The 14,111-nt window shown below is 44.3% G+C and overlaps 2 long non-coding RNA genes across 3 annotated transcripts; one reads left to right on the top strand and one right to left on the bottom strand.

The window, feature by feature from the left end:
* Positions 1-780: 780 nt before the first annotated feature.
* On the top strand, positions 781-3,557 carry LOC134443010 (uncharacterized). Of its 2 annotated transcripts, XR_010033535.1 has the most exons (4): positions 781-902; positions 2,063-2,165; positions 3,068-3,148; positions 3,278-3,557. It is a non-coding gene; the product is annotated as an uncharacterized LOC134443010 (long non-coding RNA). The 2 variants fall into 2 exon arrangements; XR_010033534.1 differs by lacking the exon at positions 781-902 and having other exon boundaries at positions 1,298-2,165.
* LOC134443011 (uncharacterized) lies at positions 3,180-5,167 on the bottom strand. Its single transcript, XR_010033536.1, has 2 exons — positions 4,997-5,167; positions 3,180-3,464 (listed from the first exon to the last, which is right to left on the bottom strand). It is a non-coding gene; the product is annotated as an uncharacterized LOC134443011 (long non-coding RNA).
* Positions 5,168-14,111: the final 8,944 nt, after the last annotated feature.

Genomic DNA, 14,111 nt, shown 5'->3' with positions numbered 1-14,111 from the left:
TTTCTCACTCATCCTTACAAGTGACCCTATTACAGCTTTGTTAACTGCCACTTTCTGTGGTCACTTCAGGGGATTTTAGCTGCCACGCAGACCCCCGCAAAGAGCAAGGTCTTCCCTGACTAGGCACTCAACTGACAACCCACCCCTTCGGTTGCTTATTTTGGGCTTGTTTTCACTACGCCCGTCAGTCGCTTCTTTTGGGTTTGTTTTCAGGACGTCAGTCGCTTATTTGTCGCAGAAAATCTGGCAACACTGGTCGCAAATCTTTGATGTGAACTGGCCTTAAAGTGGTGGTTCGCTATTTTAGACATTAAGCCCTGTTTGTGTGACTTCTGGGGTGAATTAGAGCTGTTCTCATCACAATTTTGACATTTGGTGCTGAACGGAGCATTTGGGTGTCCAAGACTGCAGCCCCCCCACCTTTACATTGACTCCAATAGAGCACTCAAGCAATCGATTATGAAATGGCATTAAAGTGCCCATGGCGTAAAATTTTGACCTTAAGATGTTTTGGGGCCTTAAAATGAGTTACTCTGACCTCCTGAAGCCATCCCAGTGGTTTGCAATGTGTTACTGTGTACACCGAGCTGTGCTGGAGGTTCCTCCCAGTTTGTAAACAAACTCTGACACAGCATCCAATTGACGCAAAGCTCGTGTGTGCCCGAGATGACGTCATGCCCTTGTTCGCTCTCAACTCGTCCACGCCCTCTCTCCACCCACTAGCTCGCCCATTCATTTGAAAACTCTATAAATACCAGCAGAACACCACATTACGTGCCTGTTCAATGTCTGAGGGAACATTTTCCGGATTAATGCTTTCACAATCTGGGACAATACAGAGCAAGTTATGGCCAACACCTGACGCTGAAGTCTGGATCAATACCACCAAGCCTCCTGAACAAGTAAGTCATGAAAAGCTTCCAGTCTGTATAACAGTGTCATGGCTAACTAGCCTGCAGTATTAGCTGTGGGGGGAAACCCCCATACATTAGCCATGAAAGCTACACTGCTACAAAATCAATAGCCATACTCTGTCTTGTTTTTCTTGGGAAATCGTCTGTAAAATATGACCATGGTCTTTTGAACTTACATGTACATCAAGCATGAGCACAATTAACTAAATAGTTTCGATGGAAATGAAATGTTAGCCCACCTGCCCTGTCAAATAACACGGGCATCCAGCTAGCTAGCTAACAAGGAATGTGATGTTGACAATTATTCTATTAAACACCGATTCAACAAAACCAACATTTCTCAACATTTGGTTGGTTGACCAAGGAGGGTCCTGTGGTTGAAAACAAGGCATTTTAAAATGTTGCTGGTGAAAACACGATTTATTTAGGAAACCCTTTTTGTTGGCTGTGGTGCATGGTGCTGTACATATTCATTCCTATGGAGACTTGTGTTCGTAGTTTCACCTAGGGATGTTATAACTTGAGCTAACAGGTGTTAGAACTAACCGTATGTTCGGAAAGATCAGTTATGACTAGCGATACACACCGAACTCATGAATTGGCATTTGACCAGGCAAGCCTTTGACTAGATGTGGTCACCTAACTATACCGAGTGTAGAGCTACTGGCCACTGCATTGAAACGTAGCTGGCTGCAGTAATTACTCAGCGAGATGTGCGTGAATGCACGAGCTCAGCTGACACATACAACACAGACATCAAGCAGTTGTTACAGGCTGCTATTTAGTGGTTGTGACGGCATTTGATTGCGTTTTTGTTTTCATCATATAACACATTTGGCATAACCTCTGGTAGGTACACAGAATACAGCAGTCGGATCACTTGTCCATCTTGCATTGCTCCAGGGCAGGCAGCTGTGGAGTTACGAGTTGCTATGCAACCTGCTCCCACTGTCTGTCACATTTTCATTCATATCCGTGAATAGCTTGGAAAGCCAGATGCAGTCGAATATTAGGTTTATGTTTCCTTGACATTTCTGTCTCTGTTCTGACTCAGACCATTTTCTTGTATAGAATTCGAGAGGCTTATTGTAGATCATTGAAAGATATATTCTGTATTTCTTCCTAATGTCCGCAATTCTCATCTACAGAAGTTCCCGAAGAAAGCAACATGATGAAGCAAAACTCCACCCTCACCACTACGTTGGAGTCTTCCCATTCAGTCATCATCCAATTTGCTCCAAACACAAGCAGGTACCAGTAATTTGAGTGCTTCTGTGTCTTCACCTTTTTTCCGTGGTGCTCATCAGTGTAGGGGCTCTCAAACTTGGTCCAGGTAGACAGATGCAGAGGCACTAAAGGTTGCAATTTATACGCCCTGAAGAAGGCCATAAGGGCCGAAAAGCGTAAGCATTGTAGCCAAATAAAAAAGTAAAAAAAAATGCATCTGTCTAACTGGAACAAGTTGCTCCAAAGAATGTTGTCTTTCCTTATATGCTGTGCAGGTGAGAAGATGGATCTTGTTCTAGCGCCTGATTTTTTTTGTTTTTGTTTTTCTTTTTAAAAGCAGGATTACACTAAAGTGCAAAACATGTAGGCCTACCTTGTTTCCTTTCCACTATCCAAACTCTCATCCTCCTTTGTGCTTGTGGCCTTGTGATGACCTTGCAAAATATGATGTGGTATGCTGATAGATGGGCAATTCAACAACTCGTAGAAGATAAATTCAAATGTCTTTTTTTTATTAGTTGTTGTGCATAGCAGGGAAACTTATTTTCTCCATGGATGCTAGGTTGTTGGGCCACAAGCGCAAGTAGAAGACATGAGCTGGGATAATGCACTATGCCCCCTGAAAACACTCTTCTGTTGAGATGTCTATATTTGATTTACAAGGCAATGCAACACACACACACACACACACACACACACACACGGTTTCAGGTGATACTTGACTTGATGTAAGTAATTATAACTACACAATACAATTCATGGCATTAGTATAAAATGGCTCTTGCAGTGTTTTAGGAAGGAACCCTTCATATCCTTTCCAATGACAATAACAAGGTTTGTCTTTGAAACTGGCTAACCCTCACCCTCTTGACCAAATGAAAAATAAGAGGGACACTCTGTTCACACATTGTCTTTTGTACCTGCAGACACTTCTTACAGATGGCTGTCCTCTAGAATGAAAATGCACACCAACCACCGGCAAACATCAAAAGCTAATCCAACCTTTGGTAAGATTTGAAAAGAATTCAGTTCAACTAATTCTGACATAACATTTTAATAGTGTTACTTCAATAATTCAAAAATGACATAGCATTCTAAACAATATTTTTCTTTTCCTGTGTGCTTTGTGTGGAAAGGTCTTCGGAAACCCCGTGACTAATGCAATGTTGGTGCCCTAGAAGACAAGTCAGCGCAGTTCAGACGAGCCAGCCAGAGGAGGTCACCGCCAGCCTTGTATCGAGGTCCCAACGTCCTTCATCGGGGAACTCGGCATGGATATGCAAGACAACACTCGAATCACTGTTGGACAAATGCCTGAAACGGCTGGAAAAATAGAAAAGATGGTTACAGAGACTGTTATTGCTGTTCTTCTTTCAATACAATATTTGCCTTCCATAAAATATTCCCATGTTCCAATTTAATATTCTTGATGCTGTTGTAAATAAATGTGTACACTGTCTTCACACTGTCTGCATAATTGAATTAGCCGCTTATAGTGATCTTGAACTCTGTACAAAAAGTTCCAGCATGCGTTGTGGCTCTCCTGCCTTCTCTCCAAGTTTTAGTGATCAGATAAAGATAAGACATGGCAAGTTTGCTCTATGCACAGATGGCGTCAAATGAAAGTAATGCTACCTGAGGTAGGCAGCATAATGTCTCTTTCTGTGGGCATTGTCTCAGTTTCCACACTAGCAGCTAACCTTATTACAAAAAAGGCAGTTTTCTGATACTGTTAGCCAGGTTACTGTCAGGTAAACATGAGATGATGCTATTTTCGCAATGGAAACTTAACTGGCAACTATGGATAAATGTGATGTCAACAGAGCATGGAATATTTCACCATTGTATACAACCAGTGGTGTAGTCTACTTTTTTATGGTGGGTATACCGTATATTTGAGCATTTTTTGAAGTGGGTATACTGTATATATTTGTGCTATTCAAACAATGGATCAATCAATTTTAAGTGGGTATACTGAAAGTGAAATCCCTGAAATTTAGAAGTGGGTATACCCGCGTTCTACATAGACAAGACTACACCACTGTATACAACAGTGTCTCCCAACCAGGGGTACGTTGTGTACCAGTAGGGGTACGTGGAAAATGTGATGCTAACAAATATATGGAGTGTACTCATATTGGTATAGAGGATCATACAGAGCATGAAGGAGGGGGTACTCATGATGTGACAAAATTAATTAGGGGGTACACAGGGCAAAGAAGGTTGGGAATCACTGGAATACAAGGCATAATAGATGCATTTAATGCCATTTATTGGACAAAGGAAAGCTGGCTATTCTCCAGCACAGGCAGTGCACAGGGGAGCTGTTCAAATGCAGATTAGTTGTATGTAGACACATTTTATGATGAGCCGGTGAGGAAGTGCGTACATCATAAAGAGTAGCCTTTTGTCATGTCATCACCGCCCTCCTCAAACAGACTTGTGATGCATGATAAGCATTGCAGTGGTGAAACAGAACAATGCTGTAAACAAAGGTGTAAAAGTCTACTATAACCTGACAACTAACTTACCCCCTCGTTCATTTATAACATTTTTACCACGTTTGTGTTGCATGGCATAACATTACAAAGGGGAAGGACTTGCAATTGCATGCTAACCACACGGAGAAAGTTGCTGGGTTTAGAGACAGTTGCGATGCCAGTAACGTGCATCACACACATCAAATGGGGTTGTTTGCTCATATGTAAAAAAAAGAATATTGTAATTTATGACGGTGCTTGCCAGGTCCTTGCATGGTGAATGATTGCTGCTGTAGTTACAAAGTTACTGGCAAGTAACAGTGCTTCATAACTGCCCATTCAACGAAAATTGCAGACATAACATTTCAAACTCACCCTTCTGAGGCGTCCTGCACTGAAGCCCATGAGCAGGTAGGCAATAGATTGTGTCATCTTTCGGTCAAAACAAGCGAGAGTAAGTTCCATCAGGTGCTGGACGTCCCATTGATAACTAGGGCAAATTGCTAACTCTAGGTAACAGCTAGCCTGCCGTACCACCACCACAACACAGCGTTAGCCCGCGGCTCCGCCCCTGCTCATCAACGACACTCCCCCTCCTGCCCCCCTCCTCCTCCTGTTGCATATAATTAACAGAACGACGCACAGGGAGAGGAGACTTTCCAACAAAGAGGCCTAAATGGCGCGTTTCAGCTTTATTTTGAGAAAGATTGCGGATATAGCATCCTGACACCCCCGCAAACACATACAAAGCCCCAAAAGACCATGGAAATTTCATGCCATGGGAACTTTAAACTTTCGTTTGCAGAGACATGAGACTCACCGAGAGGTGGGCAGCTATACGATGGCTCGAAAATCACCGCGAAATTCGCTTCCAGAGAAGATATATTATCATTATTGTCCGTCTTCATTGATTGTATTGGTGGAATCACCAGGCAGTCGCGTGAGTAACCTAAACCACGTTTTAGTTTCTAAATTTGCCGGTCGTTTAATTAACGTGGGTTAAATACAGGGTTTGTCCCATTGTTTCCGCCGAGATACCGTTAGCAAGCTAACAGCTAAATGGCGTAAGTGTTGATTACGTCTGAAATCTGTTGGTTATCCTTTGCAAACAACAAACATCTAAGAGTTATCATGCGTGTGATGAATTAAGTTAATATAGTTCTAAACTCCAGTAGGAGCCACGACATCCTAACGTGAAGTTGGAAGCTGTTATTTTAACAGCATGTAAGAAATGTAGGCTATTCCAAATAATCATGAAATGGCTCTGGTGCTTCACTAGACATGTAGGAGTCATGTTCATTTATTTAAGTAGTAACCGTTGTTGTCCAGCCAGAATAATTGCAATTGAAAAACTAAGTTGCTGCCCACAAGTAGCCTAGTATTTGTTGTACTTTTCAAGCAGGTCTAGTAGCCTACTATGAACACGTGTTGGTGTTTTTGTCATTTAAAATTAAAATAAAAATAAAGTTTATTTTTGGAGCTTATCGGCAGTGTGCAGACCTACCTTTTTCAACTATCTGATTTTTTTGTCTGGCACCTGCAACAAGTGTTTTTGGATGTGCGCACCCTACCCAAAACTACTGGTATTTTTGTCATTGTCACCATTGTCAAGGCCTCGCTATGTTTACGAAATAGACAACCTCAAGACAAAGTGAGGTATAAAACGGTTGGGAGATGCTTTTGGAAGATGGAGACGGCTGAAAGTGGAGAATTGTTTTGACCATGATGGAAGTACCAGAGGTCACAAACACACTGCTTTTTGTCTACAGTAAGTAAGGGTTAACGTTCGGCGAGAAGGTCGCTACCGTGTAATAGCAGCACGACAGAGAGAATCTTTAGACCCCGACGCGGAGCGGAGGGGTCTTGTTCTCTCTGAAGTGCTGCTATTCCACAAAGCGACCGACTCGCCGAAAGTTAACCCGCTTATTATATGGATATACTTAAATGACTCACACATGGCGGGGACATTTCTTTAGGCCTATTTAATGTTAAGATTGTTGCTGCGCAAAACAAAACAGTGCGGTAACCGTTGTGGAACACCGCTAGGCAACAGCTAGGTAGCCAGGACAACAGTTGTTGTCTATCACAGCAGCTGATTAGAGTCTTGTTGAAAAGTCGCTTTAGCAGTGAAAAGTCTTGTTGCCATTGACAGGGGTCTGTTATAGACCAACCCGTCCGTTATCGAAAAATAACAGACGTGCGAACGTTGGGGAGCCCCGTTGAAATGAATGGAGCATTCGACAGATGACGTCACAACCATATAATAACATGCATTAAAATGTCCCACCTGTCTTTATGCCAGTAGGCCTACATGGCCCTCAATTTGATAATGGGGTCATTCCACGCCAAATCAACAAGTGCCCGCGCACTTAGGTCTCAAAAAATTCTGAAAATATTACCAAGTGTACCCATGGTACTTAAGAGAAACACTGTACATTTATTTGAATGTAAGATGTATACTCTCCGTGTTACAGCCAATTTTATTGGGGGAGGGGGGTGCCCATTTTGTTCACACTCTTTTTTTTGTCAAAGTTCACAAGCCCCTAGCTCAATAACTAAACCATGTATGAAGCTCAAATTTGGCATGCTGGTACATAGATAGGAATAGTTTGTTGCTAAACTGTCAGTTTTGGTCTGTATGATCGTGCATTGTCATAGCATTCCCTCAAAGATGATACAAATTGTACTGGAGTTTTTGGCTGTGCTCTGTTTAGGCCTTCAGAAGACATATTTGTGCCCAACATAGCCTCTTGATTTTTTTCCCTTGTAGAGACAAGTAGGAACACTCTCATAAAAAGCTATAAATAGAAAGGAAACCCCATCAGTGTTTGAAAAGAAGACCTCACAAGTCTGACAAATCATTTTGGGTGTCATTTTCAGAGCTCCAGAACCCCTTGTGGGATTGTCCACAGATTTTTATTTTAGTTTTTTCTTCATTCTCCATGAATTCTTCTTTTTAAAAATGCCAATGAGACTTGTCTTATGTGATGTTTTCTTTTGTAATTTCCAACCTGAACATGGGCAACATGCACATTGAGGGCAATATGTTTTCTATGCGTTTCTTCCGCTGCCATCTGCTGGTCAAAAAAAGTAACAACATGACTCCTTGTGCCTGACCTACAGTGCCTCCCAAAAGTCTATACACCCCTGTTCAAATTCCAGGTTTTTGTCATGTAAAAAAAATGACTGAAAGACAAATAATTTCACAACTTTTCCCACTTAAATCTAAACTATTATCCTGCACAATGCAGTTGAAAAACAAACCCAAAGCTTTAAAGGGAAAGAATAGAAAATAAAAAACTTGAATTAACATGGTTGCATAAATATGCACACCCTTGAACTAATACCTTGTTGCAGCACCTTTCCTTCGATTACAGTACTCAGTCTTTTTTGAGTAAGACTCTTATCAGCATGGCAAACGTTGATGTGACAATTTTTTCCACTTATCTTTGCAAAAGCACTCCAAATCTGACAGATTGCGAATGCATCTCATCTGCACAGTCCTTCTCAGATCGCCCAACAGATGTTCCGTGTCATACAGGTCTGAACTCTGTCTGGGCCATTCCAAAACCTCAATCTTATTCTAATGAAGCCATTTTTTGTTGATTTTTGGCATGTGTCTGAGGTAATTGTCGTTCTGAATGATTAAGTTCATCTGCATCATCATCTTTCTAACAGGGGGCAGAAGGTTTTGTGCCTCTACAATGGCCCCTGTGGAACTGTTCATAATTCCTGCCTCCCTGACTTAAGCCCCAGTTACAGCAGAAGAACAACAGTCACATAGCATGATACTGCCACCACCATGCTTCACTTTACGCATGGCGTTACCTTGGCAATGTAGTGTTGTTTTTGTGCCAAACATACCTCTTGGAATTATGTCCAAAATGTTCGACCTCGGTTTCACCTGACCATAACATATCTTCTCACATACATTTGGGAGATTACAGAAGTATTTTTTGCTAGATTTACTCCACCAAGAGATTGAACTTGGTCATAATTCCAAAGGGTATATTTGGCACAAAACATCACCTCAATAACACCATACCTAACATGAAGTATGGTGGTGGCAGCATTGTTCTTTTGTGCTGCTTTTCTTCAATTGTAACTGGGGCCTTCATTATGGAGGAGAGAATTATGAAAATTTCCACAGGGGCCGTGGTAGTGGCACAAAACCTTTCGGCCCCCTGGTAGAAAGGTGAAGATGCAGAGGAACTAATCTTTCAGAACGACAATTTCTCCAAGCACACGCCTAAGTCTACAAAAAGAATGGCTTCACCAGAATAATATTGAGGTTTTGGAATGGCCCAGACAAGCCAAAGGTGCTGCAACTAAGTATTAATTTAAGGGTGTGTATATTTTATTTTTTATTTTCTATTGTTTCCATTTAAAGCTTTATGCTTGTTTCTCAATTGCGTTGTACAGGTTAATAGTTTAGATTGAAGGTGGAAAAAGCTGTGAATTTATTTGTCTTTCGGTCATTTTTTTACATCTCAAAAACCTGACATTTGAAGAGGGGTGTGTAGACTTTTTGAAGCCACTGTACTGTCTCTTTTGGTGTGCGAACCTGCTCCCACATTGAACGCTCCTGAAATCATTTAAATTGAAAGGGATACCTGCACCCCTGCACAGGGACTCTCGGGTGATCATGTCTGGGCAAAATTTGCATTTGATTATTTAGCCTTTACATTAAATGTTATCGAAATCATGTTGCTCTCTTTTTGCATTTTGCCCATGTATAGGGTGGAAATTACAAAAGAAAACATCACATAAGACAAGTCTCATTGGCATTTTTAAAAAGAAGACTTCATGGAGAATGAAGAAAAATATAAAATAAAAATCTGTGGACAATCCCACAAGGTGTTCTGGTGCTCTGAAAATGACACCCAAAATGATTTGTCAGACTTGTGAGGTCTTCTGGTCAAACACTGATGGGGTTTCCTTTCTATTTATAGATTTTTATGGGAGTGTTTCTACTTGTATCTACAAGGGGAAAAAATCATGAGGCTATGTTGGGCACAAATATGTCTTCTGAAGGCCTTAACAGAGCACAGCCAAAAACTCCAGTACAATTTGTATCATCTTTGAGGGAATGCCATGACGATGCAGGATCATACAGACCAAAACTGACAGTTTTGCAACAAACTATTCATATCTATGTACCAGCATGCCAAATTTGAGCTTCCTACTAGGTTTAGTTCTTGAGCTACGGGCTTGTGAACTTTGACAAAAAAAAGAGTGTGAACAAAATGGGCGCCCCCCTCCCCCAGTGAAATTGGCTGTAACATGGAGAGTATACATCTTACATTCAAATAAAGTAACAGTGTTTGTCTTAAGTACCATGGGTACACTCAGTAATATTTTCAGATTTTTTTGAGACCTAAGTGTGCGGGCTCTTGTTGATTTGGCGTGGAATGACCCTGGTGTAATGAAAATGCATGACTTTTTCATCCACGTGGCTGATATAATTTTAAGAATTGCTAGAGAAACTTTGCCCCAGAAACCCACTCATTTAGCCAGGAAATGTCACCACCAATTTTACACCCATTTTTACACCTGCTGCGTTGACTGACATGAAATCATGACCAGAGATGTCTGTTTATTTTGGAGTAACATTTGTAAATAATGCTGAATATGTCTGTTGTTCATGTGTCTCCCACAGCATATATCTGTACAGCCAAAGGGCAGTCCAGTGCCACAGCCCCAACGGCTTAGTACGGATTCTTCAGAATTTCTCTGCCCTCTTTGCTCTACTGATAAATACCCCCCAAGAGAGTACCTTAAAGTTGCTACCCATATGGCCTCACACAGGCCAAGGGCTATTGAGTTTCAGGGTGAGATTGTTACTTAATTCTATTTTATTGTATGTGCTTGATAACATTGCAAATATATAAATTGATGTCTATTGATATGCATGTTGTTATTTTAACATGATGCTTCCATTTTTTTTAGACACTGTTATATACAGCTGCAGCCTAGACTGTCGTGGTGGGACACATTTACACTCTAGTATGTGTGCGGCTGTGTACATCAACAAGGGTGCTCTTATAAAGCATATTGCCAGTCACACTTCCGCTGCGCCACAGACGCCACTCTCTACTGTGCCACGCCGGGCTCCCTTCCCCAGTGCTGCGCCACAGGCGCCTCAGGCTCCACTCTCTGCTGTGCAACCTCGGGCTCCCTTCCCCAGTGAAAGAAAGAAAGCCCATTGGGAAACTCCAACTCCCATTGTCATTGTGACACAGCAATCCACAGCACACAAGTGAACACTGCACACAACGAAATTGCATTTATGCCTCACCCGTGCAAGGGGGCAGCCCTCAGTGGCACCCCATGGGGAGCAGTGCGGTGGGACGGTACCATGCTCAGGGTACCTCAGTCATGGAGGAGGATGGGGGAGAGCACTGGTTGATTACTCCCCCCACCAACCTGGCGGGTCGGGAGTCGAACCGGCAACCTCTGGGATGCAAGTCTGACGCCCTAACCGCTCACCCATGACTGCCCAGTGCTGCGCCACAGACGCCACAAGCGCCACTCTCTGCTGCGCCACAGACGCCACTCTTTGCTGTGCCACCTCGGGCTCCCTTCCCACGTGCTGTGCCACAGACTCCACTCTCTGCTGTGCCACGCCGGGCTCCCTTCCCCAGTGCTGCACCACAGATGCTACAGGCTCCACTCTCTACTGTGCCACCCCGGGCTCCCTTCCCACGTGCTGCGCCACAGGCTCCACTCTCTGCTGTGCCACCTCAGGCTCCCTTCCTCTTCCCCAGTGCTGCGCCACAGACTCCACTCTCTGCTGTTCCTCGCCGGGCTCCCTTCCCCTTCCCCAGTGCTGCGCCACAGGCTCCACTCTCTGCTGTGCCACCTCAGACTCCACTCTCTGCTGTGCCACCTCGGGCTCCTTTCCCAGTGCTGCGCCACAGACGCCACAGACTCCACTCTCTGCTGTGCCTCGCCGGGCTCCCTTTCCCAGTTGTGCGCCACAGACGCCACAGACTCCAGTCTCTGCTGTGCTACGCCCTAACCGCTCACCCATGACTGCCCAGTGCTGCGCCACAGACGCCACAGACGCCACTCTCTGCTGTGCCTCGCCGGGCTCCCTTCTCCAGTGCTGCGCCACAGACGCCACTCTCTGCTGTGCCACCCCGGGCTCCCTTCCCCAGTGCTGCACCACAGATGCTACAGGCTCCACTCTCTACTGTGCCACCCCGGGCTCCATTCCCCAGTGCTGCGCCACAGATGCCACAAGCGCCATTCTCCACTGTGCCACCCCGGGCTCCATTCCCCAGTGCTGCGCCACAGATGCCACAAGCGCCATCCTCCACTGTGCCACCCCGGGCTCTCTTCCCTTGGTGTTTCTGCATACACAGTTGCCGCCCGCACCCGAAATTCTTGAAATTATCTTCCTGGAGGCTGTCCAAGAGGAGGGTGATGTGGCAATCGCCAAGCTGGCCAGGACCTGCTGGACGTTTTACCGTGTTGTCAGCCACAGAGACTTCAGATCAAGGGGCCACCTCCAGTGGCTTGATAGTAAGTGCTTTTATGTCTTCACATGTGTCTTAGTAACATGTTCATTAGTGTATATGATTCACTTCCTTGCCTTGTGGAAAAAAAAAAAAGTTGGCGCGGTCCACCACCTTTGGACGATGTGTGGCACGAATGCCACAAGGCCTTAGGCCGCCAAAACACATCAGGCCTCCTCTCAGGCTCTCACCTCATGAGAGTAACAGAGATGGAAGGCTGAGGTGGTGGTGGTGGTGGTGGCGGCAGCTGCAACAAAAGCGCATCTGACAGTGGCCCTTTCTCAAAAGTTAGGCCAAGGACACTTGGAAGTGCATCAGCCTAATTAGTCACGCCCAGTGATTGGATACTCCGCAGATTTCACCAATGAGTATCCAATCACTGGGCGTGAGTAATTAGGCTGATACACTTCCAAGTGTCCTTGCCTTGCTTTTGAGAAATAGCCAGTGTGTGATTATGTACGCCACCACTTTTATAGGGTGACACCCCAATTGCGCCATGGATAGTCTGAAAAGACACAGAAAACAGATTTCTTCTTCTTTTTTTTCATTAGGTGTTGTCGACTGCAGTGCCCATCCTGCCTCTTTCGTGGAAGATTACAGGGTAGGGTGTGAGGTGGAGGTTTGCGTGGTCTGTGGAAATTTCTACAAAGAATATGGAGGTCCAGGGTTCAGGGGCCGGGGTAGAGAGGGGGAATATCTCGCATTTTATGTTGAGGACCCATACCCCCCTCGCTACTGCTCCATAGAGTGTGCTCTTGTTAATGGGCATGAGTGTGTGATTGATGACTGGTGGTGAATGGGATTTGTTGTGTGTGTGTGTGTGTGTGTGTGCGCGCGTCCGTGCGTNCGTGTCCACCTACTCTCGTTCAGGCAATCAGATGCAATGGTTGATATCCGCCTACTCTCGTTGACTTGCACTGGTGGAAAAACGCCCACCTCGGTTGATATCCGCCCTCTGCCCTGCAGAGACCCCTACTTGAACATATTGGGGATTTAGTGGAAGCAAACTGTGTGAATGAACATATTACTTTCCTGAATTATTTCCTAGATGGATAATACAGTGTCTCTCTCACGGAGAGAGAGAGAGAGATAACTCCATCACATGCTTCCCAGAGTAGCAGCCAGAAAGAAATGTAAATAAAACACAAGTTGGCTAACTGTGTGATTAGTTTTACAGCTGGAGATGATAGCAATATCTGTAAATCCCACCTTGTGTGTGTGTGTACATGTGACAGCTTTGGCTGGGCCCGAGACATCTGAGGCCCCTCTCTCTCTGGGCCCGGAACAGCTGACCCCTTTGTCCACCCCATTACGATTTTATATCAGTTTGTGTGTGTGTGTGTGTGTTTCTCCAGGCTGTGTGCATGTGTCGCCAAGGGCCTAATGGGCCCAGCTCTGCGGAGGGGCCCACTCTCCAGATTGGGCCAGCAGGGCAGTTACCCCTGGGTGTGGGCCCTGTAATGGGAGAAGTGGGCCCCCCTTATGGTAATTAATTAACAGTGGTGATATAGTCAAAAAAAAATTTCATGTACCACATTTAATTGTAAAATAACCAATGACAAACTCAGAATATGAATAAATATGAATATGAATAAAATACAAATAAAAGTCCCAAAAAGTCACTGCATTCAAAAGGAAGTTTGCATTGTGGGAAGACAGAGTAATCAAAGACAGGCTCCACATGTTCCCCAACACCTGTAAAGAGGCACTTCAGCTGGATGTCGCGGACAAAATGCTCTGAAGAGTACCGTCCCTGCACATCTCTACAAACTCCAAACGCGGTTTAATGACTAGTTCCCGTAGAGTGCACACAACAGAGAGGAAGAATGGGTGTGTGATCCCTTCGAATCAGAGGTTGACAGCCCTGCGCTGCCAAGCGAGGAAGAGATCGAGCTGATCGAACTTTCTTGTGACCAGACCATGGAGGCTTATTTCAGAAAAGTCACTTTGTGTCAGTTTTGGTGCAGTAC

Source organism: Engraulis encrasicolus, unplaced genomic scaffold, assembly GCF_034702125.1.
Source record: "Engraulis encrasicolus isolate BLACKSEA-1 unplaced genomic scaffold, IST_EnEncr_1.0 scaffold_27_np1212, whole genome shotgun sequence".
Taxonomy (NCBI): domain Eukaryota; kingdom Metazoa; phylum Chordata; class Actinopteri; order Clupeiformes; family Engraulidae; genus Engraulis; species Engraulis encrasicolus.
Note: the sequence above shows the minus strand (reverse complement) of the source record. Positions and strands in the feature narration are given on the sequence as shown.